This window comes from Ranitomeya variabilis, chromosome 3 (genome assembly GCF_051348905.1).
Source record: "Ranitomeya variabilis isolate aRanVar5 chromosome 3, aRanVar5.hap1, whole genome shotgun sequence".
In the NCBI taxonomy this organism is placed as follows: Eukaryota; Metazoa; Chordata; class Amphibia; order Anura; family Dendrobatidae; genus Ranitomeya; species Ranitomeya variabilis.
Genome location: NC_135234.1, coordinates 228,057,903 through 228,072,489, shown reverse-complemented (window position 1 = coordinate 228,072,489; position 14,587 = coordinate 228,057,903). Strand labels below are relative to the sequence as shown.

At 43.3% G+C, this 14,587-nt stretch overlaps 1 protein-coding gene across 2 annotated transcripts in view; it reads right to left on the bottom strand.

Annotated features, from left to right (window-relative positions):
- Positions 1 to 14,217, bottom strand: part of LOC143815688 (uncharacterized) — a 187,274-nt gene extending 173,057 nt beyond the window's left edge. The window contains exon 1 of one of the 2 annotated variants that reach the window (XM_077295200.1): positions 14,093 to 14,217. The gene's annotated coding sequence lies outside the window, so the exon portion shown is untranslated. The remainder of the gene's footprint in view (positions 1 to 14,092) is intronic. The other variant, XM_077295202.1, reaches the window with a different exon arrangement.
- Positions 14,218 to 14,587: the final 370 nt, after the last annotated feature.

The following is a 14,587-nucleotide window of genomic DNA, read 5'->3' as shown; positions in this document are numbered from 1 at the left end:
AAATATGCCCCTTCTCTAAAGACTCCTTGACATAGCTCCGCATAGCGGCATGCTCTGGCACAGACAGATTGAAAAGTCGGCCCTTAGGGAACTTACAGCCAGGAATCAAGTCAATAGCACAATCACAGTCCCTATGTGGAGGAAGGGAACTGGACTTGGGTTCATCGAATACATCCTGGAAATCTGACAAAAATTCAGGAACATCAGAAGAGGGGGAAGAGGAAATTGACATCAAAGGAACGTCACTATGTACCCCTTGACAACCCCAACTAGTCACAGACATCGATTTCCAATCCAGCACAGGATTGTGCACCTGTAACCATGGAAAACCCAGTACAACAACATCATGTAAATTATGCAACACCAGAAAACGGCAATCTTCCTGATGTGCTGGAGCCATGCACATAGTCAGCTGAGTCCAATACTGAGGTTTATTCTTGGCCAACGGTGTAGCATCAATACCCCTCAAGGGAATAGGACTCTGCAAAGGCTGCAAGGAAAAGCCACAGCGCCTGGCGAATTCTAAGTCCATTAAATTCAGAGCAGCGCCTGAATCCACAAATGCCATGACAGAAAAAGATGACAATGAGCAAATCAGGGTCACAGACAGGAGAAACTTAGGCTGTACAGTACTAATGGTAACAGATCTAGCGACCCTCTTAATACGCTTAGGGCAATCAGAAATAGCATGAGCAGAATCACCACAGTAAAAACACAGCCCATTCTGACATCTGTATCCCCTCTGTTCCGCTCTAGTCAAAATCCTATCACATTGCATAGGCTCAGGTCTCTGCTCAGAGGACGCTGCCATATGGTGCACCACTTTGCGTTTGCGCAGGCGCCGATCAATCTGAATGGCCAGAGACATAGACTCACTCAAACCAACAGGCGTGGGGAACCCCACCATAACATCCTTAAGGGCTTCAGAAAGACCCTTTCTGAAAATTGCTGCCATAGCATCCTCATTCCATTTAGTGAGCACAGACCATTTTCTAAATTTCTGGCAGTATAATTCTGCCGCTTCCTGACCCTGACACAGGGCCAAAAGTGTTTTCTCAGCATGCTCTACAGAGTTAGGTTCGTCATACAATAATCCGAGTGATTGAAAAAATGCATCTACATTAAGCAATGCCGGATCCCCTGACTCAAGGGAGAATGCCCAGTCCTGAGGGTCACCACGCAGCAGAGAAATAACTATTTTAACTTGCTGAATGGGGTCACCAGAGGAACGGGGTTTCAGAGCAAAAAACAATTTGCAGTTATTTTTAAAGTTCAAAAACGTAGATCTATCCCCGTAAAACAAATCCGGAGTAGGAATTCTAGGCTCTAAGGCCGGAGTCTGAACAACACAATCTTGGATACTCTGTACTCTTGCAGCATGCTGATCCACACGAGAAAACAACCCCTGAACATCCATGCCCGCATCCAAATCCTGAATCATCCAGAGATTAAGAGGAAGGAAAAAGACAAAACAGACTAAAGAAAAAAAAAATGGCTCAGAACTCTTTTTCTTTTCCTTCTTTTGAGATGCATTCAGCTCATTTTTGGCCAGTTGTACTGTTGTGGTCTGGTGATGTAGGAGTGACATGCGACTAGCTCTGAGCAGGTGGTAACTATACAGACCGCAGTTCCTGATCTTAACACAGACACTAGCAGTAGCCGCGGGATGTTCCTGTCACTCCCTTGACACCTCGTCCCAGAACTAGCTACCCCTAAAGGTAGAAACAGGAAAGCTATCTTGCCTCAGAGAAAATCCCCAAAGGATAGGACAGCCCCCCACAAATAATGACTGTGAGAGGAGAAGGAAATGACATACGTAGTATGAAATAAGATTTAGCAAAGGAGGCCACTTCTAGCTAGATAGAATTAGTACAGGACAGAACACTGTGCGGTCAGTAATAAAAACTAGAAAAAGTCCACCGCAGAGAAATGCAAAAATCTCCACACCTGCCCAGAGCTTCCAGCTTAGCGGAATAGGTTCATACTAATAAGCTGGACAAATGAGCAAAACATAGAAAGTGCTGAACAACAAAGTCCACAACAAGTGAACTGCAAAAGGACAAGCAAGGACTTAGCTTTGCTGAACTGGTCAGAGTGTCAGGGAAATCCAAAGAGCCGTGACTCCAGGCTGGAACAATTGACAACTGGCATTGAATGAGAGAACAGGCCAGACTAATATAGCCGAGCCAGAAAGACGATCAGTGAAAACAGCTGCTGATGCTAAATCCCAGAAGCAGCCATACCACTCAAAACCACAGGAGGGAGCCCAAGAACAGAACTCACAAAAATGCCACTTACAACCACTGGAGGGAGCCCAAGAGCGGAATTCACAACAGCTACACACTACGTTGACATCTTTTTACCTATAAAGGTTTAAAAACCCTTCCATAGCTTCACTTTGATAATAGCCTTCTTCTATCCACCAATGATTTACCATCACCAAAATCTGCTAAATATTAAATAACATTACAAAAATGTTCCTAATGCTCATAGATTCATACTATGCTCATACAGTGCACGTCTATGTAAGGATTGCATATAACAGATGCACATTTCTTCTTCTATTCGTTAGCCCAATATAGAAATCTTGTAACATTTGGCTAATATGTAAGATCCGAAAACACATAACGCTAATAGTGAAAGAGAACTTGTCACTGTGTTTTCTCTATATATCTCCCACCTTTAGACCTGACTAATTGGACTTGTGGAAACCTCTTTGTAAGAGTCCTACTGCCTAGGAATTTTTTTACCCGTCTGAGTATACTAATCCATTGGGCATCTCCAGACTTTGCTTGGTGGCTCTTCTGTACCCATGATCACCCCCATCTCTGCCTCAATTGACATGGCCCCTTCATCATTCACATAGCCTGTCCAACTATCACACCCACACAGTACCAGACAAGGCCTGTGCAGACACAACAGGCTGTGTGGATGACAAAGGAGACATCCATGTCAATCGAGGCAGAAGCAGAGGTGATTGTGGGCACAGATGAGGCTCCAAGCAAAGTCTACAGATGCCCATCAGGTTGCTCTGTGCCAGTTATCATAGGTTGTAGGACAAGTATATGCAGCATTTTCCTATGCATGTGGGGCAGGTGGGCTCCTATAAAAGGGTTGCCGGAGCTAAATGGAGAAGGTCAAAAAGTTGGAGAAGAATGTTTACCTAGAGAAAACAAGGTGACTAGTCCGTTTTAAGAGTCAGCAGTACTCATTAGGAAGTTGTCTGGAGTCTTTGTCCAGAATTCTCATAATCAGAGTTGGACTGTCCACATGGTAAATCTGGCAAATACCATATGGGCCGGACCAGTCATGGGCCTCATCGATTGCGACACTGTTAACATTATCATCATTATTGGTATTTTTAATAGCTGTGCTGAAAAACGAGCCACTGGCACAAACACCAACTATCTACCTTTTTTCCAACTGCTACCTGATTGTCTGTAGCCATCAAGCACATTGCCTCATGAGAGACTTTGTAGCCACTAAGCATATACTGTACCCTCCTTGAAAGTCAAGCTGTTCTTGTACTGTGTACTTTTGCAATTCTTTCACCATGTCTAAATGTGGAAAGCTCCGTATCACCAAGGGCCACAGTATCCTAATACTTAAAGGGGTACACCACTCAACCATCTCCCAGAGGTCAAAATGTATTTAGGTATGAAGTCTTGGGCTTGCATTTATGTTTGTGTCCCATTTTGGGTTTGATAACTCACTTACCCCAATGTTATATTCTGTAATAATATGGCTGATGTGATTTTCTACACTTACTCTACATTGAAATCTGATGAGAGTGAATACAGCTTCAGTGCTATGCATCTGCATCACCACAGTCTCCACATCTTAGGCTTCTTTCACACTAGCGTCGGGCTCAGCCCGTCGCAGTGCGTCGGGCCGAGGTTACCGACGCTAGCATTCTCTGCGCTGCACAACGGGGGCAGCGGATGCATTTTTCCAGCGCATCCGCTGCCCCATTGTGAGGTGCGGGGAGGTGGGGGCGGAGTTCCGGCCGCGCATGCGTGGTCGGAAATGGCGGTCCGTCGGCCGCAAAAAACGTTACAAGCAACATTTTTTGCAGCCCACGGTCCGCCACAACACGGCGCAACCATCGCACGACGGTTGCGACATGTGTCAATGCGTCGCAAATGCGTCGCTAATGTTAGTCAATGGGAAAAAACACTTTTGCAGGATGCGTTTTTTTTACCAAAACGACGCATTGCGACGTATTGAAAAAAAACGCTAGTGTGAAAGTAGCCTTATTAGATAAGACGAGGATAAGGTCAGACCATGGCTAACAGCACTGGATGTGGAGTTGAATAGAGAGGGCCTGAGAATCTGCCATGCATTGGTCGAGGTGTCCATAGCTCAGGGATCCCCCAACGTTAGATTTCTAGGTGCACCATTTCACCGAGGGATGTTGTGTGTTTATGTAAGCAGTAGTGTAATCCTAAGCCGTTTCAGAGGTGTTAATTAGACTGTACTTTGGGTGTAGACAGAAAGATGCCTGACGACGGGTATTTGGATCAAAACTAGAAAATAATTCAATAATTCAATTTCATGTAACTGTAATCTTTCCTTATCTACAGAAACTGTAATCCTGGTTACCATGGTACTAAATTTGTAGATACAGTACATAAAAGCATGCAACAAAAGCCTGAAAGATTTCTATTTAAGCATATATGAATACATAGGAGGCCAAGCACTGCACCACGCACTTCATGATATAATTTGCATAATTTCAGATAAAAAAGCAGAAAAAAGCCTTAAAGGGAACCTGTCAGCAGGATTAAGCATAGTAACCTACAGTGTTAGGTCTGCGCCGTTATACTGATTACAATGATTCCTTGGTTGATGAAATCCATCTTGTGGTTGTTTAATCTTTATTTTCAGCTTTGTGTTAATGATATGCTCGTGCCCAGGGGAGGGTCTGAAGGGGGGTCTTCATGTAGTGCTCTGATTAGTCATTCATAATGCAGACTGCTGTTTCTATGGGGAAGCTCACATCATCATTTATTTTCTCGGGCGTATTTAGCGTGCATGTAAAATCGAAGCATGCTGCGATTGTACGCATATGTGGTCCGAGTCTCGCTAATGCAAGCCTATGGTTGCAAGAAAAAAATTGAACAGCACTTGGACCATGCGAGTGCTGTCCGATTCTTTATGCACAGGTGTCGTTTGAAAAGGCGGCAATTCATGTGCCGTATACTGTAAAATCACTCGGACAGGTTAGAATAGAATAGATATATACATATAGAATACATAGATATATAGATGTCAGTAACACACATATATATAAACATATATATATACACATTTATATTGCATAGGTAGATACAAGAAAAGCCAGCAATTCATGTGTCGTGTACTGTATAATCACTGTAGGAGCTGACAGGATAGAAGAGATGGATTACATACAGTAAATACATATAGAATAGGTATACAGATGTTTGTGACAAGTACAATTAGTACAGTGTGTGCAGCTTACTGTACATGTACCGTATATACTCGAGTATAAGCCGACCCGAGTATAAGCCGACCCCCCTAATTTTGCCACAAAAAACTGGGAAAACTTATTGACTCGAGTATAAGCCTAGGGTGGAAAATGCAGCAGGTACCGGTGAATTTCAAAATTAGAAATAGATACTCCATACCATTGATTATGGCCCCATAGATGCTCCACATAAAGCTGTGCCATATAGAATGCTCTGCACCGTTCATTATGGCCCCATAGATACTCCACATAAAGCTGTGCCATATATACAATGCTCTGCACCGTTGCCCCATAGCTGTGCCATATAGTGCTCTGCACCGTTGCCCCATAGCTGTGCCATATAGTGCTCTGCACCATTGCCCCATAGCTCTGCCATATAGTGCTCTGCACTGTTGCCCCATACCTGTGCCATATAGTGCTCTGCACCATTGCCCCATAGCTCTGCCATATAGTGCTCTGCACCATTGCCCCATAGCTCTGCCATATAGTGCTCTGCACCATTGCCCCATAGCTCTGCCATATAGTGCTCTGCACCATTGCCCCATAGCTCTGCCATATAGTGCTCTGCACCATTGCCCCATAGCTCTGCCATATAGTGCTCTGCACCATTGCCCCATAGCTGTGCCATATAGTGCTCTGCACCATTGCCCCATAGCTCTGCCATATAGTGCTCTGCACCATTGCCCCATAGCTCTGCCATATAGTGCTCTGCACCATTGCCCCATAGCTGTGCCATATAGTGCTCTGCACTGTTGCCCCATAGCTGTGCCATATAGTGCTCTGCACCATTGCCCCATAGCTGTGCCATATATATAATGCTCTGCACCGTTGCCCCATAGCTGTGCCATATAGTGCTCTGCACCATTGCCCCATACCTCTGCCATATAGTGCTCTGCACCATTGCCCCATAGCTCTGCCATATAGTGCTCTGCACCATTGCCCCATAGCTGTGCCATATAGTGCTCTGCACCATTGCCCCATAGCTCTGCCATATAGTGCTCTGCACCATTGCCCCATAGCTGTGCCATATAGTGCTCTGCACTGTTGCCCCATAGCTGTGCCATATAGTGCTCTGCACCGTTGCCCCATAGCTGTGCCATATAGTGCTCTGCACTGTTGCCCCATAGCTGTGCCATATAGTGCTCTGCACCGTTGCCCCATAGCTGTGCCATATAGTGCTCTGCACCGTTGCCCCATAGCTGTGCCATATAGTGCTCTGCACCATTGCCCCATAGCTCTGCCATATAGTGCTCTGCACCATTGCCCCATAGCTCTGCCATATAGTGCTCTGCACCGTTGCCCCATAGCTGTGCCATATAGTGCTCTGCACCGTTGCCCCATAGCTCTGCCATATAGTGCTCTGCACCATTGCCCCATAGCTCTGCCATATAGTGCTCTGCACTGTTGCCCCATAGCTCTGCCATATAGTGCTCTGCACTGTTGCCCCATAGATGCTCCACATAAATCTGTGCTGCTGCAATAAACAAAATAAAACACATACTCACCTCTCTTGCTTGCAGCTCCTCGGCGCCATCTTCCCGGCGTCTCTCCGCACTGACTGATCAGGCAGAGGGCGGCGCGCACACTATATGCGTCATCGCGCCCTCTGCCTGAACAGTCAGTGCAGAGAGACGCCGGGAAGATGACGCGACGCCCGGCGTGTGGAACGCGGACAGGTGACTATGCGATACTTACCTGCTCCCGGCGTCCCGCTCCTTCCCCCTGCCTGTCTTCGGTGCCGCAGCCTCTTTCTCTGTCAGCGGTCACCGGCACCGCTTCATTAGAGAAATGAATAAGCGGCTCCGCCCCTATGGGGGGTGGAGCAGCCTATTCATTTCTCTAATGAGCGGTCCCACGTGACCGCTCAGGGGAAGAGGCTGCGGCACCCGGAGACAGTGGGACGTGCAGGGGGAGCGACAGGAACGCCGGAAGCAGGTAAGTATATGACCGTGCTCACCCGCCGACCCCACCACCGATCATGACTCGAGTATAAGCCGAGGGGGCACTTTCAGCCCAAAAATTTGGGCTGAAAATCTCGGCTTATACTCGAGTATATACGGTATTTAATTAATAAAAGATAATTTTTTGGAAAAAAAAGGCGTTGGCTCCCGCAAAATTTTCGTAACCAGCAGAGGGAAATCTGATGGCTGGGGGCTGATTTTTATAGCCTGGGAAGTGGGTAATGCTCATGGAGCTTTCAATGCTATTAATATCAGCACACAGCTGTATAATTATGCTTTACTGGCTATTTGAATAAGGGACCCCCCAAAAAAATTATCTGGGGCCCCCCTACAATTAATAACCCGCTATGCAGACATCTGCAGTCTGATATTAATAGCCTAGGAAGGACCCATGGATTCTGGCCCCCCAGGCTAAAAACATCAGCTCCCCAGAAAAGGGGCATCTCTAAGATATGCCAATTCTGGCACTTCCCCTTGCTCTTCCCACTTGCCCTGTAGTGGTGGCAAGTGGGGTGATAGTTGGGGGGTTGATGTCACCTTTGTATTGTCAGGTGACATAAAGCCCCGAGGTTAGTAATGGAGAGGCGTTAATAAAATGCCCCCATTACTAACTCCATAGTCACATTGTAAGAAAACACAGACACCCATAAAAAAGTAATTTAATTGAAAGAAAGACACAGACTCCTTTATTAATCTTAATTAAACCATACTTACAACCTCACCTATTCCCTCAATGCCCTCGTCTTCTGCAAAAGACGTAAAAAACCAAACAATAATAGTCCTCAGGTTTCCGCAGAGATGCTTTTAATCCATTTGTCCCACGACGGGTCTAGCTCTGCTACATCTAGACGGCATCTGAGAAAATAAAGAACCACATCCACAACTACCACAAAAGACTTCAAGCTGTAATTGATGTTAGAGGGGAATTCAAGACTTTGGTCTTGATAAAACACAGTGGGCCTACACCAGCAGAAGACATGGCTCCCGAAACCATCATTGATTGTGGATACTTCAGGTACCGTCACACTAAGCGACGCTGCAGCGATTACAGACAACGATGCCGATCGCTGCAGCATCGCTGTTTGGTCGCTGGAGCACTGACTGAGTGCCGGCCCTAACAGCAGAGCGGTGACGTCACCGCTGTGCTGTGCTTTTTCACTTTACGGCCAGCGCTCAGTCAGTGCAGGAAGCGGACACCGGGGGACGCGAAGGTGAGTATGTACTGTTTGTTTTTTTACATTTTACACTGGTAACCAGGGTAAACATCGGGTTACTAAGCGCGGCCATGCGCTTAGTAACCCGATATTTACCCTGGTTACCATTGTAAAACATCGCTGGTATCGTTGCTTTTGCTGTCAAACACAACGATACACGGCGATCTGACGACCAAATAAAGTTCTGAACTTTAATCAACGACCAGCGATATCACAGCAGGATCCTGATCGCTGCTGCCTGTCAAACTCAACGATATAGCTATCCAGGATGCTGCAACATCACGGATTGCTAGCGATATCGTTTAGTGTGAAGGTACCTTAAGTCCTTGGAAATCAAGGTCCCAGAGTCTGGAGGAAGAGTGGAGAGGCAGAGAATCCAAGCTGCTTGAGGTCTAGTGTGAAGTTTCCACAATCAGTGATTAGGGAGCTATGTCATTTGTTGGTATAGTTACAGTGTGTTTTATCAAGACCAAAGTCAGCGCAGCCGTCTACCAGGAAATTTTAGAGCACAACATGCTTCCCTCTGCTGACAAGCTTTTTGGAGATGGAAATTTCATTCTCCAGCATGACTTGTCACCTGTCCACACTGCCAAAAGTACCAAAACCTGGTTTAAAACCAACAGTATCACTGTGCTTGATTGGTCAGCAAACTCACATGACATTACACTATAGAGAATATATGGGGTATTGTAAAGAGGAAGATAAGAGACACCAGATCCCACAATGCAGACAAACTGAATGCTGCTATCAAAGCAACATTTTAGATTTTAAAATCATTTTTTCAAGCTGATGTTACAAAGTATTCTAATTTACTGAGATAATGACTTTTGGGTTTTCATTGGCTGTAAGCCATAATCATCAACATTATCAGAACTAAACACTTGAAATAGATCCCTCTGTAATGACTCTATATAATATATGAGTTTCACTTTCTGTGTTGAAGAACTAAAATAAATTAATTTCTTTTGTTTCCCCAACTTCTTAGTTGAAATCTTTCGGACACGTAACATAATCTTATTATTATGTAAGTAACTAATGGTCCCATGCTATTCAAATTGAGGACCATTGTCCATTAAATATTTGGTTTAATCTGATCACTCAACAATTTACAGTACTACTATTTTCGAGTTTTGAATTAAAAAGTTAAATAGTTCATTAATATCGGTGCTCCCACTTGTGCTTTCTTTTTCCCAGGAGGTGGGGCAACTCGTATGTCCTTATAGGATTTAGAGGGCACCACATTTGACTCATATGCGGGGATGATGTACGGGGTCAAGTTCTAAATATTGCACTGGAGCCCATTGGGCACTAATTATACTGTTGTGTAGATGATATGTGTAACCATAACCAGGTTCAACTACAGGACCTGTTGCAATCTCAGGGGGTTCAGATTTGGAAAATGGATTTGTCTTGATCAACATGTTCATAGAGGATTTCTATTTGTGCATAATTGACAGCATTAATCGGTTTAATTTAAGGTAGGATCCAATAACACAGCAGCCACATAATGCTAAAGGCGTGCATCTATGGGGATGAGTGAGCTCATGAGTTTCTGGCAACTCTGATTTACCTCCCAGCTAATTCACTTATTTATTCCTGCATATTATGCATCCTATGCATTGTGGGACCCTGCCCTAAATTATCTGAATAAACCAGAGGCACTATGGCCCAACCTTGAGCAAGCAGTTCAGTTTTGAAAACCTAATTACATTAATTCTGGAAAGAAGTGTGTGGATTTTTTTTTCATCAATATTAAGTGATTCTTTTAACAATTCATCCTTGTAAAACAGATTACCATATCATTACTTCTGAGAAACTGGAAAATCCATTTTCTTGAGTTTTTGTAGAAATCGCAGGAACGCGGGATGTCATCACAAACAGGAGGCAGATCAAGAGTTAAAAGTTTTATTTAACAATAAGCGCACTCCATGAAGGGAGTAATAGGTTGCGGGGTAGTGAAAGGGAATGGGACAGAACTGGGAGGGTGGCAGGTTAGGACAGGGACGAACGATAGTTCACTAATTAAAGAGGTGAAACTTATCAGAGTATGTGCACACGTTGCGGATTTTGCTGCGGATCCGCAGCGGATTGGCCGCTGCGGATTCGCAGCTGTTTTCCATGAGTTTACAGTACCATGTAAACCTACAGAAAACAAAATCCGCAGTGCACATGCTGCGGAAAAAAAGCACAGAAACATAGCTTTGTTTATTCCGAAGCATGTCAATTCTTTGTTCAGATTCTGCAGCGGTTTACACCTGCTCCATAATTGGAATCCGCAGGTGTAAAACCACAGGTGGAATCCGCACAAAATCCACGGAAAATTTGCGGTACTTCCGCAGGAAATCTGCAGTTCGGTTTACCTGCAGATTTACCAAAATCAGTCCGCAGAGTAATCCGCAGCATGTGCACATACCCTCAGACTGTAGTCTTCTTGTGTGCGGTGTCTCAGGGTTCCAATGGAGGCACCGACAACAGTGGCACGTGATGTCTCGATGAAGTCTGTGACAGACGGGGATCCAACGGTGGCACCGACAACAGTGGCACGTAACATCTTGACATAGTCTTTGAGGAGAGAGTAACTTTCCCGTGCCCACGTGTGCCTGGCACGGTACTGAGTCCAATGTGTGAAACCACCAGAACAAGAATTTGTGTACACAGATCATGGGTAGCAGAGCACAGGCCTAGACGCCTGTCTCTCACAGCGTCGCACACCCAGTGCAGTCTCTGGCGTCAAGTCTGAGTCACCTCCAGGCTCAGAGGATAGCAGGGGATTGCCGGTTAGTCATCCACCAGCGGTGGACCTGTATGCAGGGGTACTGTCGAGTCAAGTTCTGGTTCTTCCTCTTACAACTTCACCAGAAAAATAACTAAAAAATACCTTGTTTTCCACAACAGCAGTGGGTATAATGGATGTGATGGCCACTATGCTACTAATATCCAATACTTTTTAGAAAATATCCTTAGGTAAAAGAAAACAAATTATCATAAAAGCAACATCCTTCTCAGTGGCTTGTGCCTGGTAAGTATTAAATAAATGGATGTATCTATATGGATTATTTGAGCTTTCATTCATGAACATTTGTGGCAATGAGTCGTTTCTTCTCCGCATTTGTTCTTGACCTCACAATTACAGTAGAAGAGAATGTTACAATAAGAATGGCAGTATGGTCACAAAAAATGAAGCATTTGACCAAATAATTTGTCTGAGAATGAGTCATCTCTGGCAATTTAAAATAAATGGAGAAAAGATAAAAATATCCAATGTTCTTTATCTGTTCCACAAAATGTGGAATAGGAATGGGAGCTGACAACAAGTGTTGGGCATTCTGATGATAGGACACACCAGCAAATGGAACACTCAAATGCAAAAATCTCGAGTTAACAAATCATTTCATATAATAGAGTAATGCCAGAATTATAACCTACAAATACTAACAGATCACAAATGTTAATATTTAATGGATGTCCCAAAAGATAAGACCTGCACAAATTAAATAAACACTCAAAAATGAAAAAAAAAAAACACTATATACTGTAATTTTATTAAATATATCATGGTAACAATTTAGGGAGTGACATAACAAAAATTCACTAAAAAACATCAGATCAGGAGACAACATGTATGTATATAATCTGAATCCAATATGGGTTGTACAATGAAAATATTAATATCATACAAGGCTATAGAATATAAGATAAATATATAGTCAAATAGCAAATGCAATGAGAGACGAAAGGGAAGATTAAGCCGCACTATCTCACATAATGTAAAAGTAGACCTAAAATGCAACACAAAAAATGTCAATGTAAATATACCATTTGTACAACAAACCGACCTAACAATAGAGATCCCAAAACTCGAATGCGCGTTTCGCCTTAGCTTTCTCAAGGAGTCATTTTTAAGTAAGTAGATACTATTTAAGCCAGATCCAGGAAGGGAATGTCAAGATAGGAAGTAGTATATTGATATCAGATGGCTGTTTTATTAAATGGCCAATGAACGAGCAGTCTATCTATAGATAATTTGTAAAGTGCTGCGGAATATGTTGGCACTATATAAATAAAATTGTTATTATTATTATTATTATTATACGTGCTTACAAGATATATTGGCATGTGTTGCATATTGCATGCAAAGGAAGTAACAGAAACAGTCCAAGGTGGAACGCAGGTCATAAGAAACACCAGTGAGTCCCACAGTGGAATCACAACGCCCCGGAGGTGACACGCGCTGGTGAAATGAGCGCCCCACCAGGACACAATGATACCCTTACCTGATGTGCGTTACCGGAAGTGACGTCAGCGGTCCAGAGTCGAGTGTACATCACCAGAGGATGGTAGGAGCGTATTTACTGATGTATGCTTACAGAACATGTATGTTTGAATCAATCCTTTGTTAAAAATGTGTGAAAGAATATCCAAAAATTCAATGTTTGGGTGGTCTGATTACACAAAATGGATGTGTACATTGATATTATTACGGCTGCAATGGTATTTTGAATATTGGATCTACTTTTACCATATATGAGATAGTGTGTTTAATTCTCCCTTTCATCCCTCCTATATCTATTTTATTTTATTTTTATTCTTTGGCATTTTATGATATCCAATTTTAATGTGCAACCCTTATTGGATTCAGACTATATACTGGCCATACATTCTGTCCCTTCATCTGATGCTTTTCTTCTGAACTTTTGTTTTGTCATTCCCTACTTATTTTTTGTATTTTAGTATAATATGTTTAACCTGTTTAATACAATTATATTGATATTTATTTTTGAATAATTATGAATTTTTCGTAGATCAGAGTTTTGTAGCATTCACTGTAGTAAGCCAATGGCAGGTGTCAAATTTTCATTTTTGCACACTACAGGTTTCGACGGTCGGTGACCCATAGCAATAATCTGGTATTGATTTCTATGTTGTGTATTAGTTTCAATAGGTTCTTCCATATAAAACATCTTCACTTTTGCAATCATTAAAGAAAAGCAAGCTATATTTTCCATCTCTAGATGTAGAAAATACAGAAGTTATCACTGCAGCTGTTTGCACTCGGCATCGCAATGCTGTCTATGCCGACACTTGGCCATCACTGACTAAATCCCCGTCTTCGATTCTGATTGACATTAACACTTTCACGACACGCTATGTGTTATGACAGGAGATTAAGTCTTGCATTGCACTGACACGATTGTTAGATGTCAAATACAATTAGTAGCAACGGAAGCAAGAAATCAGCCGGCTAGTGAGTGACAAGAAAGACGACATTCCCCTGCAGGAAACTTCATCCGACAATTCAGAAAAAAGAATAATATTTCATAGATTTCCTCAACGCGCTGCTGGAAAGTATATGCTGGGGCTTCATGAATCTAAGATATGGACGCTACATGGATTCAGTCAATAGTAAATAATAATTTTAGGATCCTTACCAGAAAATTGCTAGAGAAGATTGTATTCCCAGTCCCAGTAGTCCCAGTCTAGTGTATCGGAATCGACCTGGAACCTCTGTTAGCAAGAATCAAGGACTAGAGGCGACGAGAGCTGGTTTTCCTCCACTAAATGGTTACTAAGCAGCGTTTACAGAGGAGGAGGAAGGAGACACGTAACATACAGTACCTCCACTGGAGTTCTCTGTGGCTCTATTTGTATGCAAGAGGGCTAGCCGCCGAGGAAGCCGAGGATTGTAGTGCAAGTCCAGAGAGCTTATTAACATGCCCGGGCTGTTTTTCTGTCAATCATATTTATAACTTACATATCACCTGCTTATTGGCATCCGTTCCCCGTCTGCATGCCATATCTGTGAGTGACTAACGGATCATAATGATATAGGAAGCAATTTGTGTTTATTTGTAATCTAAATAATTAAAATGTATTGGCAAACTACTGCTTCATATGGGGTCTACTTTTCTGAGCCAGACCCATCT